This window comes from Phasianus colchicus, chromosome Z (assembly GCF_987193195.1).
Source record: "Phasianus colchicus chromosome Z, bPhaCol1.hap1.1, whole genome shotgun sequence".
Taxonomy (NCBI): domain Eukaryota; kingdom Metazoa; phylum Chordata; class Aves; order Galliformes; family Phasianidae; genus Phasianus; species Phasianus colchicus.
Window position 1 is genome coordinate 21,445,067 of NC_143476.1, and position 9,235 is coordinate 21,454,301.

Consider the following 9,235-nt stretch of genomic DNA (forward strand, 5'->3'; position numbering starts at 1 on the left):
TATTCTATCAAAAAATGCTAACTTTTCAAGTACAACATATGTTGTTTTATTGATTTGCTTTACAGGTTGTTTTGACAAGCTTTAACAGACTTAATGTATTACCCATAACAAAGTTGAAAGGCTCCTGAGAACTGGATAGAGGTAACAATTTCTTTCTGCATAAAATCTGAGAATTATTTAGATAGACAAAGAGGAAGTATGCAGCACTGCAGCACTTCATCACAATAATACTGTTACAGAATGAATCCAGGTCTTAAACTAGGATCAAAAAATCACCTCTCCAGCCAGTGAACTGTCAGAAGGGAAAGGAAAAAACATGGTTTCTAAACAAACAAACAAACAAACAAACAAAAAAAACAATATTAAAAAAGGCTCAAACTTAGTCCAGCTAAAGAGAAATCATGTTAGATAGTTTGAATGATTAAAACCAGCAGCTGCAATTAGCACTCTGATGCACTGCATCTTTCTGCTTCAGTGCCTCTAACAGGACTTTTCTGAATAGAAAATAGAACATGGAACATATTTTTTCATTATAATTTTTTTGACCCAAGGACCTCAAGTCCCTGTGATACTAAGGCACAAAGTTGTTTTGTAGCACGCTGCATGAGTACACCGAGATAAAGTAGTCTTCAGACCTCTGTATCATATTCTCTCTGGTAAAAGCTGTTCTGACCTCCTACATAAATACAGGAAGAACAAAAAGTGCGTATGTAACCAAGCATCGACGCAATGGTACAAGATGGGTCAGAAAAAGATCAGGTCAAAAAGTCCAGTTATCCTACTGAAATATATATTTTTAAAAAAACAACCACCACACCTCTCCCATCTAAAGAAAGAAATACAGCCTGTTCCAAATTCAGTATTCTTTTCAGCTAAGAACAACATAAAAAGTTACATAAATCTAAACAATTGACTAACACAAAGTTCACTACAGCTTTTCTCAGCTTGGTAGCTAGTATTACATACAGGATGGTTCTAGAACTGCTTCCCATTAGACTATTTCTGCCTCACATAAGACCCTTGCCATACAGGTTTAACATATACGGGGGGAAAAAAAGTGCATGAACCTATGATTCCAATCATAGATGTGTCTGTAAAGTACACTTGCATTTTCTACTCAAACTTAGCAGTTCAGTAAGTAAACAGTAAGAGATTTGCAGTTTGTTGAATAACTTTTTATATCTCTTCCAAGAAAATGAGAAGAGACAAATTGTAACCTGATCTCTTCTCCAATTAAGCAGTGAAGAATACCACTTCTCTCTTTAAAGAAGACAGACAGCTGCTAACTCATACTGCAAATCTTACTCAGGAATCTGCTTAGAAAGAGTCACGGTAAATTTTTTAAAAAAATGGCAAAATAATTAAAAGTTATATTGATATAAAAAATAATCATTTTCTCAGAAGTGAGAAGTTTTCAACCTTGAAAATTCAGCCAATTTTTTTTTTTAATATGAAAATCATTCTGCATACAAGCTCACTACTATTGTCAGTTTAATCATCTGCATATGGCTGTACAATTCAGACAGAGCCATTAGTAACTGGTAATTCAAAATGTGGCATTTATTTACCATACCTTTCCTGATGTGGTTAAAGGAAGCCCTATATGCAAGCAATCAAACACAACTATGTTAAATGTATTAAAGTGCTCCCGTATTAGTTTGCTCAAATAGGGAGCAACTAGTAGTCTGAAATAAAATGTTTGCTATTTTAAAGAAAAGTCCTTGCTGTCTGCACTATAGTTTAAAAAAACAAACAAAATACTGTTCAAACTGTGCAACCATGACTTTTATTGGCAAAATTCATAACAAAACTTGTTATTCTGGAAAACATACTGCCCTCTACTGATCCGTGTAAAATACAAGTGGTATTAGTGAATCATCAACAATCAGAGGAATATTGCACCATCTTCTGTTGAACTAGTTATGCAACTCCTTTCTCTACATGAATTTATTTTTCCGAAGGTCATAGAAAATTGTCAGTGGCCACAATCTTTCCAAATTAGGGGAGTAACTGTAAATAAATCAGAAGCCACTTAAAGGAATCATTTGCAGGTAAATTAATTTCCCTAGCTTCTATCTGCAATTTATTCTAGTTTTTTGCCCCTTCATAATAAAAAAGATTATGGCCACTCAACAACACTAATCAAAAGTCAGTCACCTAATAATGCAAACTAGGTGCAGTCTTAATTCTCTTTTTTCTTCAAATAAACTAAGCAAGGTCATTTTGATTAGTAAGAGAAGTCAGTCTCTGAAGAGTTCTTTGAACCAATGGCCAAGATGGATAAAGAACTTTCTATAAGGAATTCAAAAATACTTTCAGCACAACTTTCTGGTTAAAAAATACCAGACCGCAATGACAGCTGATCAATTGAATTTACAAACTAATACGGAAAGCCATTCTATCCATACACAGACACTAAAACCAAAAAGCAGCTTCATGCATAGTGACTTAAATATGTTTACGTTGTTAAAGATGTAACAGAATTTCAAACAGACTCTGAGTTAGGAAAGCCCTCCACACAGAATAAATTAAAAAAAGAAAAAGATAATCTTCCAATTTTGTTAAAAAATCATTGGCAAGGCAAGTTGTTTCCAAATTATTTGCATCTTAAACCAGAGTAGTTTTAATTAACAATATTGCTTAAGAAGGTAATTAATCACTTAACTACTTGCTGCCACAAAAAAAGATTGGTCAACAATGACCACTATCTCCATCTAAGCGAAGAATATCACACAGCAGAGGTTCCTCTGCTGACAGAAATTTAAAACTAAACGGTGTCATCACAAATTATATTCAGGGATCTTAAACAGTAAATCTAATCAATTGTGTCTGAAATAAGCATTATCATGGGCTCCAACAGAAGCAGCTAATTTCTTTCTTAACTCCTCACAAAATTCATTTGTCCCCAGCTTGCTCCAAGAACCTAGGGAAATAGCCAAAGCTGCTGTCTGTTATCAGGACAGAACTGAACTGGAAGGGTGGAGACTAGAGCTGGAGAAGATCAAGTAAATGCAAATTTTGAATAGGAATTACCCCCAAAATATTAACTTTGCCAAGTGTCCTAGCTCTGCAAGCAGAAAAACACAAACTCATATATATAGGTATGCATAATGAAAATTTTCATTGTAAACTGTTAGAAGGAAAACAAATAAATTCGTCCTCAGACTCAAGTGGGGGAGATCTCAGTTGTTCTGAAAAGTTCCGTCTCATTGAAAAAAACAAACAAAAAAAACCCCAACAGATAATGTTCAAGAACAAGGTCTTGGGCTGCTGCCCCAATGCAGTCAGCGGTCCTGAATTCACAAAGCCACAAAGGCATAGCCAAGGATAAATTTGCAACACTGCAAAGTTTTAGCATTTGCTTTATTGCTACCTAGCAAAAAGCCTTCAGTTTGCTGTCTTCCCCACTAACTCACCTAACACAAAAGTACAGCAGTTTAAAAAACAGTGGAAAGAAATAAACCATACTATTTTCAGTCTCTCAACACTATTCAAGCAAGAAGAGAAATAAGAACTCTGAAACAAAAGTGATTTCTTCCAGCACCTCTGAGCACCCCACAGAAAGCATTGTTCCCTGATCTGCAGCCTCTATTGCTATCCTAAAACAGAGCAGAGAACAAATAATGAAGAAAATGGAGTTTAAAAAACAGAGTGAAAAGGCACACCATGGCTAAGAAGTTCAGAAACTACCTGAAGAACAGAAGTAAGACAAAGGCAATGTCTGAAAATCAGGAGTAAACTCTGAAAAAAGGAGTAAACTCATAATTTGGAGACTAGTAGTGGCACACACTTCAAGATGTAATATTTGACCTTTACATTTCCAGTTTCATGGAAAGATCTCACTGTTGATATCTGGATATATAAGGATTGCAAGGTTTTTTTGTTTTTTGTTCTTCAGCTAATGTAACTCAGATATTTTCATGGATGTGACTAGCAGAAAATATAGTCCTGCTAGTTTAACAGCAATCCGACAACCCACAGTCACTTCTATGTTTTGAAGAGGGCTTATATACTGGGAGAATTGGAAGGAAAAATGGATTGGATGGAAACTCTATGTAAATTTAATGCCTGGATACATTCAAATCAATCAGGGCAGAGTGGTACCAACTAGTTTTAAAAAAACATCTATTTCTACATTTTTAGCAGAAGCTCCTTACAAAGTAAGATTCTGTAAGTACTCTACTTTATCTACAGTGAGTACTCTCCATATAGAAAGACTTCTATATGGCTGAATTGCTCATCAGTCATTATCAGACACAGAGAAACTAATAGCTTTTGGGATGAAGATAACAAAAGAAAGAAACCAAGGCTTACATCTGGGTGAAAGAAGAGTACAAGCAGAAGGGGATGAAATATATATAGGACTGGAGGAGACACTAATGGGAGGAGGAAGATATATATATAAATATGGATTGTCCACAAAGGCTGTCAGTCCCTATCAGGCCTGGACCTGTACTGCCCACTTCTGGCACACTTTCCTTGTTCGCCACATGGAACTGAGACCTGCCTGCAATCCGTCTGTCCCTGTGCCACTCTACTCTGTAATTCTATAAGAATTCCTGGACCCCATTATGAATAAATCCCCCATTTTTTTTTAATTATTTCAATTACACTACAGTAAATAATGCAAAGCTAAAAACTGACATAAATTTGGACTGCTTTAGCAACCTGATTTCAGCCTGTGTGCATATTTTTATCACAGCAGCTTTTTTACCTGACCTCACTTTATTCTCACAGTGGGCAAGACAAGATGTGGAGATGAAACCCTCTGGGTCTGTACCTTAACCAAACTGCAATATATCTCATTGCTACAGCAGCCAGAAGGTGTGCAGGAAAAACAAAACTACAAGAGCAAGTAGAATGATTTTGATATCATTAGCCTAGTTCTGAGACTGTTCACTGCTTTGCAGCAGTAGTATAAATTCAGTGTTTCCAGGACACTGTGGATGCTTCTTTATTTTCAAGGTCCACAAAACTTGTTTCCAACCAATTGTGATGGTATGTATTCGCTACTACATCAAAATTCAGTGGAAGTTCTATTCTAAACATGAGAAAGTGACAGGAACTCAGGAGAGGAAGAAGGAAGAAAAAAGACAGAACTAAGCACAATAACTCACATTTTGAATACTGTGATTTCTGATGTCTAACATTTTCACAATCTCACACAAAGTGTTTCAAAAAGATTAGTACCAAAGAGCAGAAATGAAAAACAACTGAAGGCCCACATTATTCATATATTACAAGTCAAAGGAAGATGAGTATACAATAGAAATAAAATGAAATAAAGCATGTAATTAAAAGGAATTTAAAAAATCCAAATACCTTCATACAAACCAGAAACTCCTAAAATAAGGTTAAGACAAAGGGAAAGAAGTACAAACTATTCTAGTCAGTCATGACTTTAGGGCTGCAAGCAAGCAATGCCCTTACTCCTATACAAAAGCCCTCAGAGTAAGCCATCTCAAAAGGTTTTTGAAAAGCATTAGAGCAGAATTGTACTCCAAACCAGGGTTTAAATTCTTAACCAAGCATCAGCTTATTTAAATATTAAAATTAGAAGTTATAGTTTGGGCCTTGTACCTCAACGCAGCATAATGTTCAGCTGTACAAACACTTTTCACTTTTAAATAATTTGCACAATAACTCCAATAGATGCACACAGTTTGTTACTAAGAAATCATTGAGAATATTCATAGAACAAAAACTTTCACGGACAGTATTTGAGGGAACATAGTAAAAAGAATTAATTGAGCTAACAACAACAATTATGGGGAAAATTAAATATGTCTGAGCTGTTAAATCAAGCTTGAAATATTTGCCTTTCATTTTATCTTCTACCACAAGGCCTTCTAGCATTCTGAACATTCTGTACATCATGGAAGGTGTGAAAATGAGAATGGTAGGTGCTTTTTAAAAAACAAAGGCAAAACAAAAAAGAATACTGTTAGCAAAACACTAATGTAAACAAGGAGATGTAGAACACCAACAAGGTTGAAGTTGGGATCGCAGCTCCACAAAACAAATCATTCTGTAACCATAATCAGAATGCTTTTTGCCTCGAAGTTGGAGAAACAGTAACACTAACAAAGCTTTGGCCTCTGAATACAACACACTATTATTGCAAAGCAATGTCAAGACTGTCCTTGCAATCGGTAGAAAAAAAAAACAAGTAAAAGGTTTCTCTTACACAATACATTCTACGATACTAAATTAGAATGGAAAAGTTCCTATATTATCAACTCTGAAAGTATCCACTATCCCGATTCAACAGCCTTTCAGGAGGTTGTGTTCAGTCAAAGGAGAGAACAGACCCCAGGTAGACCTCACACATACTGGACAGGCTACAACTCTAATGGAAAGCAAGCTGTTTGACCACCAACTAAGGTTCATGAAGTGACCAAACATTTCCTTGAGAAGTGCCAAATGTTGGTCTGAAATTCCAGGTATAAGCATGTAGGTAACATACAGCCACCACTGTGGGCTCCTTTTGCACACAGCAATCACTTTTTCTACAAATTCAGACACCTTAGCAGTATCCTAAACTAGAAACTGTAACATTACCACAGCCTATTCCCTAAGGAGCTCTTACTAATTTTTATTTGAAATAAGACATCTGCAGCAACAAAATCGCTAAGCATTCATATTTATCTTGAGAACAGTAGTTTCCTAAAACTGCAGTGAAAGAGCCCACTGTATGAACTGCACTGCTCAAACCTTACATTCAGTTAAAGCTTTGGGGGATTTATAAGACTATCCTTAGAAGGGAAGGTGCAGCATTTGTACACCGGGCATATACTCTCCTATTCATTAGAAGAATTTTACAAACACCCAGCTCTTTCTGTTCCCACACAGATCATTCACACACATAAAATAGGTGAAAGCTGTAGTGCTTAAAAATATAAAAAATATAATGTTCCTGTATATATTATTTTTAATGTCAAGCAAGACCTTAGAACTATATATCCCAGTCAAATGTAATTCTATTTTTTTTAAAATTTATTTTAATTTTTACAGCCCTTATTAGCAGTTACTTAAGTATTAAAGTTTATTTTGAAACTCCTTCCAGAGAAGGTTCATGGTTAATCTTCTGACTTTATGATCAGAAGCAGCTTTACAAATGTTATGAAAGATTCATTTTTTAATTGTTCTGCTGAAAAATTAACTTACTAGTTTACAAGTTCAATTTTAAAGGTGCATGCATGCAAGTTCCTAATACAGTTGTATGATACACAAAATTATACTTTTTATTAAGAGTAAAACTGAAGATTTGCTGCAGTTAGAATCCTATACAAGGCTGTAGTAGCTCATATCTGAGACAGACTCATGCTCTTACTAAGAGTTGGTAATTTCATATTCAGACCTACTATGAGTAAGAGTATATTAAAAAACCACTCTCCTAATTAGCTATTTGTACAATTAGCTATTTGTACCTTGTTAAATGTTCACTTTTTTTCACTGAGAGATACCTCACTTGGATACTCACGTGGTCATGTGTTCCCAGTGTTTCAAGTAGATTAAACAACTTCATCCTTCAAGGCTGCATGGTCAAGATACGCCAGAGCATGAGAACAATTAAGGATGCACCATTCTTCATCACGAGATGTGAGAACACGGAGAAACTAAAAATAAAATCTAGCTAAAACAAACATGTCCAATTATGCATTTAATTCAAAAGCATTACTCACATAAATTAACTGGCAAACAACATTTCACCTCTTTTGCATCTCTTTTAATGCTTTTTTGAAAATGTACTGCAAATACTGAGGAAAAAAATGCATTTAAATGACTCCTGATTACATTTTGTTTTTCACAAAGCAATAGCTCAGAGCACTGAGACTGGTTAGAACAATTAGATGTTCCACACGTATACTGTATTACTTTTCTTTATTTCTCCAAAGAATTCTTATAGCACCTACATGAGAACCTACATGAACAATCAGAAGACAATCTCTTTGCCATTGCCACCTTCCAGGAGTGGAGAAGGGGTGGGGGAAGATGGGAACCTCAAGCAAGCAAACAAACAAAAAACAGCTTTAATTTAGTCTACACTTTTCAAAAACACAACTGCCCCCCACAAAGGCAGCAGATAACACTCTACAGCCGCCAGTCCATGTAGCATATGGACTACCAGTTAACAACTAGTTTTGACTATCTGAGCACTATGAGGCACAAAGAACCTTTTAGTTGGCAGTTCTGTCCATCTCTGTGCTACTAAAGATTTGCAGCAAGGCAGCACAATGACAGACAGCAACAAACAATATGTATTTAGCAAGGAGCAAAAAGTCTGTGAGAAAAGATGTAGAAGGAATCAAGCAGAACTACCCTAAATAAATTGTTCTGTACCAGTCAACACAGGTACAGAACAAAAGCTGATCAAAGGATCATAGAATGGATTGAGTTAGAAGGGACCCTTTAAGTTCATCTAGTCCAACCCCTACGCTGTGGGAAAGGACATCTTTCACTACATCAGTTTGCTCAAAACCCTGCCCAACTTGACTTCCAAAGGTGGGGCAGCCACAGCTTCTTTGGGCAACCTATTCCAGTGTCTCACTACCCTCATTGTGAAAAAGTTCTTACTTAAGTCCAGTTTAAACGTACTCTATTTCAGCTTAAAACCATTGCTTCTTACACAGACACATTCCTATTAATAACATTTTTTATATATTGAAAGGCAAAAATAATTTCATCAGACACTCACCGATGTCCCACTACAAAAACGATGACAGGATAACTAATTTTTCATCATTTTTACAGAATAAACTAAGCTCTCGTAATTGCAAGGTAATATACAGCGCAGAACAGTGCTACAGGTGCAGTGGGAGGTCAAATTGTCCTCTGCTAAGCATGGAGGCCACATATGTCCTCCCCCTCCCTCAGGAGGCTGGGGAACAGTGACAAGGCCCAGAGCCAGCAGCTGCAGAGGCACACTGAAGGGAACACAGACGCTCAGACGCTGCTTATTAGAAGTGCAGGTGCTTTAGTTCCAAATATCGCCCCCTAACAGCACGCGGCAGGAATCGTGTCCTTATGCGCTTCCATCTCTTGTAGCCCAAGACCTGCTTATGGCAATGAAAGGAACCCGCAGGAAAAGCTGCCCTTCACCACCACAACGGCCGCGCCCGGGTTTCGAACCCACGGCAGTGAGCGCGCCTCTTGGGCGCAGGCGCACTGGAGGAGCCTCTCTCGACTTCCGGTTCATGGGCAGTCCCTCGACCCATCGCCTCTTGCGGCCTGC

General features: G+C 36.8%; 1 long non-coding RNA gene across 2 annotated transcripts in view; it reads right to left on the minus strand.

Moving 5' to 3' along the window:
- LOC149912694 (uncharacterized) overlaps positions 1–9,196 on the minus strand; it is a 36,489-nt gene extending 27,293 nt beyond the window's left edge. Inside the window, exons 1-2 of one of the 2 annotated variants that reach the window (XR_016461789.1) lie at positions 8,699–9,195; positions 7,484–7,619 (exon numbers count right to left, since the gene is read on the minus strand). This is a non-coding gene — a long non-coding RNA (uncharacterized LOC149912694). Of the gene's footprint in view, positions 1–7,483; positions 7,620–8,698 lie in introns of both variants that reach the window. The other variant, XR_016461790.1, reaches the window with a different exon arrangement.
- Positions 9,197–9,235: the final 39 nt, after the last annotated feature.